A 9,051-nucleotide genomic window follows, 5' to 3' on the forward strand; every position below is an offset into this window, starting at 1 on the left:
GGTGTGCTCTGTCCATGATTGCTACGTCTACTCCCGCTCCTCCCCTTCGCCTGTATACCAACCACCTGTCCTGGGATCCATCATTATGCACACCTGGCATCAATCATTACACACACCTGTATGTCATCATGAGGCACACCTGGACTCCATTACCTCCMTTATTACCTCCCCTATATCTGGCACTCCCTTAGGTTCCTTCCCCATTTTTTCGATCTTGTCTCATTGCTGCAACTACCCAACTGCCTCAGGGGAGGTGAAGGTGGAGTCATGTGTCCTCTGAAACATGACCCACCTATTCAATACTGGAGAGAAAGAAAATGTCGAGCAACCAGTGTCGAGCGCATGAACTAATGTAAGGACCTCCGTCTATCCACTGACGYGTTTTGAAAAATCTCGCTMATTTTTCAAAATAAAAGCTTGAAACTATGTCTAAAGCCTGGTCACAGCCTGAGGAAGCCACTGGAAAAGGAATCTGGTTGATACCCGTTTAAATGGAGGAAAGGCAGGCAACAGAACAAGGGATTTTTCCAAATAAAAGGCACTTCCGGGTTGGATTTCCTCAGGTTTTCGCCTGAAAAATCAGTTATGTTATACTCACAATATTTTGACAGTTTTGGAAACTTTAGAGTTTTCTATCCTAATCTGTCAATTTATATGCACATTCTAGCATCTGGACCTGAGRAATAGCCCGTTTACCTTGGGAACGTTATYTTTCCAAACATAAAAATTCTGCCCCCTAGCTGAAAGAAGTTTTAACTGTATTTGAAAAGCACCATGCCCGTTCTCTGGCCTTCTTGTTTGCTTCACAACAATTGAGTTCACAAATATGCCAGTGTGCAAGAATGCCATTGTAATACCAAGTGCTGTAGGATAAAACAATAAGATGTGTGAAGCAGACACACAACAACATTTCTTACCCCTAAAATGTAACATCACCACGACAATGGGATATCTAAGCTGCCTTATTGTTCTCTGCGATTAGGAGTGGAGTGGTCCTTGCAATCAAACCTGGACTGTATGAGATGAGTATGCCTGATGATGACCAGCACACTCTGAAGATCATGAGGGTGAAGAGTGGCGATGTGGGTCAACTGATGTGTGTTGCCTCCAACAAGTTTGGCGTCGACTCCTGCATCTTTAGTGTGGAAATGGCAGGTGAGTGCAATAATGACAGATTATGATAATGGATTGGAGTTACAGTATGYATCTCTCTTTGCAGCTGCTCAAAGCGCTTTGCATTGTTTGGGAGTGGAAACTCTTCTCGTCCACTATAGTAATGGCCATTAAGAAGTTAGCTACTTTTTCAAAATGCCTTGCTGATCGTCAGGAAATGTTGTCTGCTTCATATTTTGTTTCCTTGCCATGATACTTTGAGTATCGACATACTGAATAATGTGACAACAGTATCTAACACATTTTCATGTTCCCTCTGTAGCACCACCAACCTTTGAGTCCATCATGGAGGATGTGGATGTGCACATGGGGGAGACACCTCGCTTGGCTGTGGTTGTGGAGGGCAAGCCCATTCCCGACATCCTTTGGTTTAAGGTGCATACATGGAGACACATATATATTTGAGTGTGTATATCATTGTAACCCTTTATGAAGTTGCACACTCATGCCATATATATACTCTATAGATAACTAGTTTGATAACCAGAATGTAGGTACTCAGCTGGTAACTGCTGAGAAGGTAAATAAACAATGACTTGTACTGACAGGATACTCCAAATTATGTTTCAAATTAGTTTATAAAGACTTCATAAAGTGTTCATAAACACTACATAGATGTGTCACAAATAATCTATGACTGTGTCATGCCTAATAAAGAGTTCATAAACAGTGGTGTAAAAAGTACCCAATTGTCAAACTTGAGTAAAAGTAAATATACCTTAATATAAAAGTAAAAGTGAAAGTAATCCAGTAAAATACTACTTGAGTAAAAGTATTTGGTTTTAAATATACTTAAGTATCAAAAGCAAAAGTATAAATCAATTCAAATTCCTTATATTAAGCAAACCAGATGGCACCATTCTCGGGAGGCGAAGGTCGAGTCATGCATCCTCTGAAACATGACCCACCAAACCGCGCTTCTTAACACCGGCTACTTAACCCGGAAGCCAGCCACACCAATGTGTCAGAGGAAAACTGTTCACCTGACGACCGAGGTCAGCCTGCAGGCGCCCGGCCCATCACAAGGAGTCGCTAGAGCGCGATGAGCCAAGTAAAGCACCTCCGGCCAAACCCTCCCCTAACTACACTGGGCCAATTGTACGTACTTTTGGGTGTCATGGAAAATGTATGGAGTAAAAAGTACATTATTTTCTTTAGGAATGTAGTGAAATAAAAGTAAAAGTGGTAAAAAATATAAATAATAAAGTACAKATACCCCAAAAAACAACTTAAGTAATACTTTAAAGTATTTTAACTGAGGTACTTTACACCACTGTTCATAAATGTGGCATAACTGTGTGGCATCATTACCAATGTCAAATGTGACATACCCCTATGTCGTATATGACATAATCCTGTGCTTCTTAAAGGGTGACATAAGCACGGCTTACTAAGGCTTTATAAATCCTATTAAATTGAGCCATCACAAAACGTCTACAACCTTGTCATACACCCTGCTGAAAGATTGTAACAGGTTGTAATCGAGCCCTGGTCTCTAGCACGGGAACAGAATACCTGGTGGTCTCAGGTTCGACTACTCCAAATCATATTGGCTCTGACACAGAAACACAAGCATTGCAGGTCCATTGACCCAACTAWATTCCCCTCACACCCTACAGTAACCTGTGGATCATGAGAGAACTTTCATAAATCGGCAGTGCGTTTATAATCTATTTATTGACACTTCATGTAGAGTCCTGTAATAGTTGATTTGAAGTGAGACACCTTTGGTTATTCATAACACATCCATAAAGACTCTATATCACTTGACCCTGTACCCTCCCTATTCCTAACACAAGAGGTAAAATAAAAGTGAAAACAATAMAAATACACAAATTGTCATGCCCTGACCATAGAGAGCCAAATTGGACAACGTGGAGGAGAGTGAACGGAGGGGAGAGTTAGAGACCTTCGAGGAGTTGTTGGACAAATTGGAGGAGAGTGAAGCGAGAGAGCTGTTGGTTTGGCGTAGTATGCACGGCATTCGCCCTGAGGAGTGTGTTAGCCGTCCGGAGCCGCCTGTGCCAGCTCTCCATACTCGTCCCGAGGAGCGTGTCATTTGTCCAGTACCATGTGGGCCGGTTCTACGCACCAGGTCTCCAGTGCGCCTCCACAGCCCAGGACGACCTGTGCTAGCTCCCCGCACTCACCGTGCGGAGTGTGTCATCGCTCCGGCACCATTTGTGCCAGTTCTACGCACCAGGTCTCCAGTACACCTCCACAGCCCAGTAYGTCCTGTGCCTGCTCCTCGCACTCTCCCTCAAGTGCGCCTTCCCAGTCAGGTACGTCCTGTGCCTGCTCTTCGCACTCTCCCTCAAGTGCGCCTTCCCAGTCAGGTACGTCCTGTGCCTGCTCCCCGCACTCGCCCTGAAGTGCGCGTTCCCAGTCCAGAGTTTCAGGCGACGGTCCCCAGTCCAGAGCTTCCGGCGACGAGTCCCAGTCCAGAGCTTCCGGCGACGAGCCCCAGTCCAGAGCTTCCAGCGACGAGTCCCAGTCCACAGCCTCCTGCGAGGGTTCCCAGTCCAGAGCCTCCTGCGAGGGTTCCCAGTCCAGAGCCTCCAGCGAGGGTTCCCAGTCCAGAGCCTCCAGGCGAGGGTTCCCAGTCCAGAGCCTCCTGGCGAGGGTTCCCAGTCCAGAGCCTCCTGCGAGGGTTCCCAGTCCAGATCCTCCTGCGAGGGTTCCCAGTCCAGAGCCTCCGGCGAGGGTTCCCAGTCCGGAGCCTCCAATGATGATCCACGGTCCGGTTCCTCCGGCGACGATCCACGCACAGAGCCGCACCGAAGCTGACGTATCCGCGAGCGGAGTGGGTACTTCGCCCCGCACTGGAGCCGCCCCCAACGTTAGATGCCCCCCGGACCCTCCCCTATTGAGTCAGGTTTTGCGGCCGGAGCCTTTTATTCTCTATGTTGGTTAGGTCGGGGTGTGACTCGGGTGGGTTATCTAGGTTATTATATGTCTATGTTGGCCCGGTATGGTTCCCAATCAGAGGCAGCTGTTATCGTTGTCTCTGATTGGGGATCATATTTAGGACAGCCTTTTTCCCACTGGGTTTTTGTGGGATCTTGTTTGTTTGTGTGTAGTTGCCAGGTTGCACTGCATTTGACTTCACGTTTCGTTTTTGTTCTGTATTGTTTTAGTGAGTTTCTTTAATTAAACATGTGGAACTCTACGCACGCTGCGCCTTGGTCCGTTAATTCTACAAACGATCGTGACACAAATACACTTGTCCCCGAGCTGCCGGATGAATGGTTCCTGCCTCTGCCTGCTGGAGGTACTGCATGTTGGATCCAACCTTGAAAGTAACAACAAAGAAAGTTTAGCTGGTCTGTTAGAAATGCCTTTGTCACATTCTGGATAAGGGCATTTCTGTGCTTGGATAAGGGCATTTCTGTGCTGCACTGAGAGGACAGATGGACTGCATTGTAGAAATGGTTCTACTATGTGTTATTATTTAGCCTGTATACTTACAGGTTGTATATTAGGGGTGAATCATTTCCCCAGTCATTCTGTATGATGATGGAGGCAGGTTGGCAGGAACCACCTTCAGGGCCACATCGCCAAATGGGTCTATTGGGGAAAACAACATTTCAAACAAATGTCTAATTATTGATTTGATCAGGAAAATATATTGGAGCAGGGCATTAATATGTCAAATGCCATAGTAAACCAATAAAGTATGATGTCAAAAGCATWATTATGATTGGCGTAGTATATTTTTCATGTTGTCTTACCGTTAGACGGGTTTCAACATCTTTTGCGAGGTCACTTTCCSTCTCCTCCTATGGAAGACAACAACTTATGCCCGATGCCACTCTGTCACTCATAGCCCATCACAGGTCACCACTGCATTTGAAGAAACACAAAAGATAGATATTTTAAAACAATGTCCAAGAGTGAATAGATGGATGCTCAAACCATAACTTTTATCAAATGTCTTAAATGAAAGGTGTTTGTCTGTCCTAACCTGTCAGCGATGTTGGCAGTTAGTGCAGCAGTCTGGGAATGAAGTTGTTGAGGAATGGGATGAGGTAGAGGAGGAGGGCATCTCAAGCACTGGGGAGAGCTTGGGTCTCAGTGCCTTCAATAATAAGGATTTTCCACTCTGTTGTCCTGCACAAACAGTGTCTGTAACAATACAAAAGTAAATATTATAGAGACAATTTAGGCCTCTTTCATTTACAAATCTCATGACAAGAGTGTGGCTTTGAGATATAGCTACTGTAGTACATAAGGGGGATTTCTATTTAGCTGAGCCTATTAGCTACAGTACCAGTCAAAAGTTTGGACACACCCACTCATTCAAGGGTTTTTCTTTATTTTTAATATTTTCAACATTGTAGAATCATAGTGAAGATATCAAAAMTATGAAATAACAGAAATTGAATAATTTAGTAGTCAAATCAAAATATATTTTCAAAGTAGCCACCCTTTGCCTTGATGACAGCTTTACACACTCTTAGCATTCTCTCAACCAGCTTCATGAGGAATGGTTTTCCAACAGTCTTGAAGGAGTTCCCACATACSCTGAGCACTGGTTGGCTGCTTTTCCTTTACTYTGTGGTSCAACTYATCCCAAAACATCTCAAATGGGTTGAGGTCRGTTGATTGTGGAGGCCAGGTCATCTGATGCAGCACTCTATCACTCTCCTTGGTCAAATAGCCSTTACACAGCCTGGAGGTGTGTTTTGGGTCATTGTSCTTATGAGAAATAAATTATAGTCCCACTAAGTGCAAACCAGATGGGATGGCGTATCGCTGCAGAATGCTGTGGTAGCCATGCTGGTTAAGTGTGCCTTGAATTCTAAATAAATCACAGAAAAGAGAGAGATTAGTACGCATGCCTTGACGCCCTCTCGGCGCAAGTTTGAGGTTTATAGGTGGTGGAGATGTGGTATTGTAGGTTGTTAGAAGTTTCAATTCGGGGAAGAGTGATCGGGAGTTTTCAAGACACAACACCACACACACCAGACACACGTTGTCAGGACACCCTGAGAGATGCTGTTCATTCCCGGGTAGTTTTTCGTGATATTCAACCAATCACACCGTGTTTACAGACCCGTTCATATCGTGAACACCAGCCATTCGTTCCCAATGTTCACGCAGGGTGTGTCGGCCTGAATCGAAGCAAATCTCACAATTATGGAAAATAACCATCTAGTTTATGTCGCTTTTTTTTTCTAGCTTATTTACAAACGGTGCCTTCACCTCCCTATTTCCTTGTGGATGTCATGTAATCAGTCAGCCGGCGCATCTTCCTGAGAACGGTCTCCTCGTCCTCCTTGTATCCTCCTTGTCTTCTTTAACTGCAAGGTAGCACAGAAGTGAGGACACAATTACAATGTAGCCTAATTACAGGCCCACATTTCATAGTGTTCGGGCCTGTGTTAATCACATTCCCAACTGCTAATTACATCTGCCTCTACATAGCTGCATCTCCAACAATCTGACTATTCACTCCAAAATGATAGTTTGACAGATGTTTTTAGGCTCAAAAGTAGTCTAATGTCAAGATGAATCCACGTCTTCGACATCGTTGTGTAGATCCGGCTGTCAACTCAAATATCCTAAATGAATAGAAAAGATAATCACAGAATAAAACAACCAGGAAATTAGACGGTACTAATATTTTCCTGTAATTTGGGATTAAGGCATATAGCTGAAACGATGCAACTGGTGGCCTAGGATGTGGATATGTCTCATCATTCGTCTACTTTGGGTCTGAAAACATCAGACGACTATGCCTCTGTTGTCAATACTGGAATGCATATTTGATTGAATGGTACCCCAAGGCTTACCTGTGCGCACGGTGAGCTCAGCCTTACAGGACACAGAACCAGCCAGGTTTTGCGGTGAGGTATACACCCCTGAATCTTCGGACTTGTGTTGAGCAGCACAAGGGAGCATTCGTTGTCATCATACACAAAGGTGATGTGACTACTCTCGCACAACAATGTATCATCCTAAAAACAAAGGAATGAATCACATTTCATGAAAATAAGCATGCATATAATGTGGACCCGCTTTAAAGGAAATTCTGCCACTTTTCAACCTCATATTCATTATCACCATACCATTGTCTACATTTGGGAAAATAGTGCATTTATATGATCTGTGGGAAAAAAGACAAGGTCCTAAAAAATGCTTCTCTTTGAAATCATAGAGTAGGATTAAAAAAGAAAGAAAACTGTGATTTTAAAATTACAATAGTTTTTAGCCATAAGGAGGGTATTTTCTTGCTCCCCACATTACCAAGAATCTCATAGTGTTAAAAATCACAGTTTTTAATGTTTTAACTTTTGATGATGTCATTGAGTAGAACTTTTCAACTTATATTTATTTCTTCTACAAAACATAAAAAATTAGCCAATTTTCAATATGTAGACAATGGAATTGTGATGGAGATAAGAAAATAAGGTTGAAAAGTGGTGGAGTTGCCCTTTAAATTAGTGCAGCTTATAAAGGCCCCAGAAAGCCTCACTAAAGCCTTCAGAAACACGACATAAACGTCACAAATAATCTAAACAGTGTGCATCAATAAATTCATAATGCTGCATAACTGTGTGATATACAACAACAATCAAAATGTGACAATGTTGAATGTCGAATGTGTCACTATGTCGAAATGAAAAACTGTATACAATTTTGTTTTAAATAATTATACCACCACCATAAGGGAGCTTGGCGAGTAGGAGGGCAAAGGGGCAGGTACTCGGGCACATGTACTGTAGACCCTAATCTGTGTACATGCCTGCATGGGTACTCAATAGTTATTTCTAATAATGTTTGGTGACTTCAGAGCAATTGCTAATGTTAGCTTGCTAATAGCTAGCAGCATAAGCTAACTAGCTATATAGCTAGCTATATCAATAACGAAATGTAGCTAGCTACAGTAGCAGTCAAAATATAGGACACACCTACTCATTCCAGGGTTTTTCTTCATTTTTACAATTTTCTACATTGTAGAATAATAGTGAAGACATCAAAACTATGAAATAACACATATGGAATCATGTAGTAACCAAAAAATTAACAAATCATGTATTTTATATTTGAGATTCTTCAAAGTAGCTACCCTTTGCCTTGATAACAGCTTGCACACACTCTTGCATTCTGTCAACCAGCTTCATGGGCATAGTCACCTGGAATGCATTTCACTTAACAGGTGTGCCTTGTTAATTTGTGGAATCTTCTCCCTTCTTAATGCGTTTGAGCCAATCAGTTGTGTTGTGACAAGGTAGGGGCGGTATACAGAAGATAGCCCTATTTGGTAAAATACCAAGTCCATATTATGGCAAGACCAGCTCAAATAAGCAAAGTGAAATGACAGTCCATCATTACTTTAAGACATGAAGGTCAGTCAATCCGGAAAATGTCAAGTTTCTTCAAGTGCATCGCAAAAACCATCAATCGCTATGATGAAACTGGCTCTCACGAGGACTGCCACAGGAAAGAAGACCCAGAGTTACCTCTGTTGCTGCACAGGATGTACATTAGAGTTGCCAGCCTCAGAAATTCCAGCCCAAATAAATCCTTCACATTGTTCAAGTAACAGACACATTCAATGTTAACTGTTCAGAGGAGACTGTGTGAATCAGACCTTCATGGTTAAATTTCTGCAAAGAAACCACTACTAAAGGACACCAATAATAAGAAGAGACTTGCTTGGGCCAAGAAACACCAAGCAATGGACATTCGACAGATGGAAATCTGTCCTTTGGTCTGATGGTCAAATTTGAGATCTTTGGTTCCAACTGCCGTGTCTTTGTGAGACATGGAGTAGGTGAACGGATGATCTCTGTAAGTGTGGTTCCACTGTGAAGCATGGAGGAGGAGGTGTGATGGTGTGGGGTGCTTTGCTGGTGACACTGTCTGTGAATT

General features: G+C 43.1%; 1 pseudogene; it reads left to right on the top strand.

The window, feature by feature from the left end:
- LOC111959946 (striated muscle preferentially expressed protein kinase-like) overlaps positions 1–9,051 on the top strand; it is a 156,581-nt pseudogene that overhangs the window by 100,693 nt on the left and 46,837 nt on the right.

Source organism: Salvelinus sp. IW2-2015, linkage group LG36, assembly GCF_002910315.2.
Source record: "Salvelinus sp. IW2-2015 linkage group LG36, ASM291031v2, whole genome shotgun sequence".
Lineage (NCBI taxonomy): Eukaryota > Metazoa > Chordata > Actinopteri > Salmoniformes > Salmonidae > Salvelinus > Salvelinus sp. IW2-2015.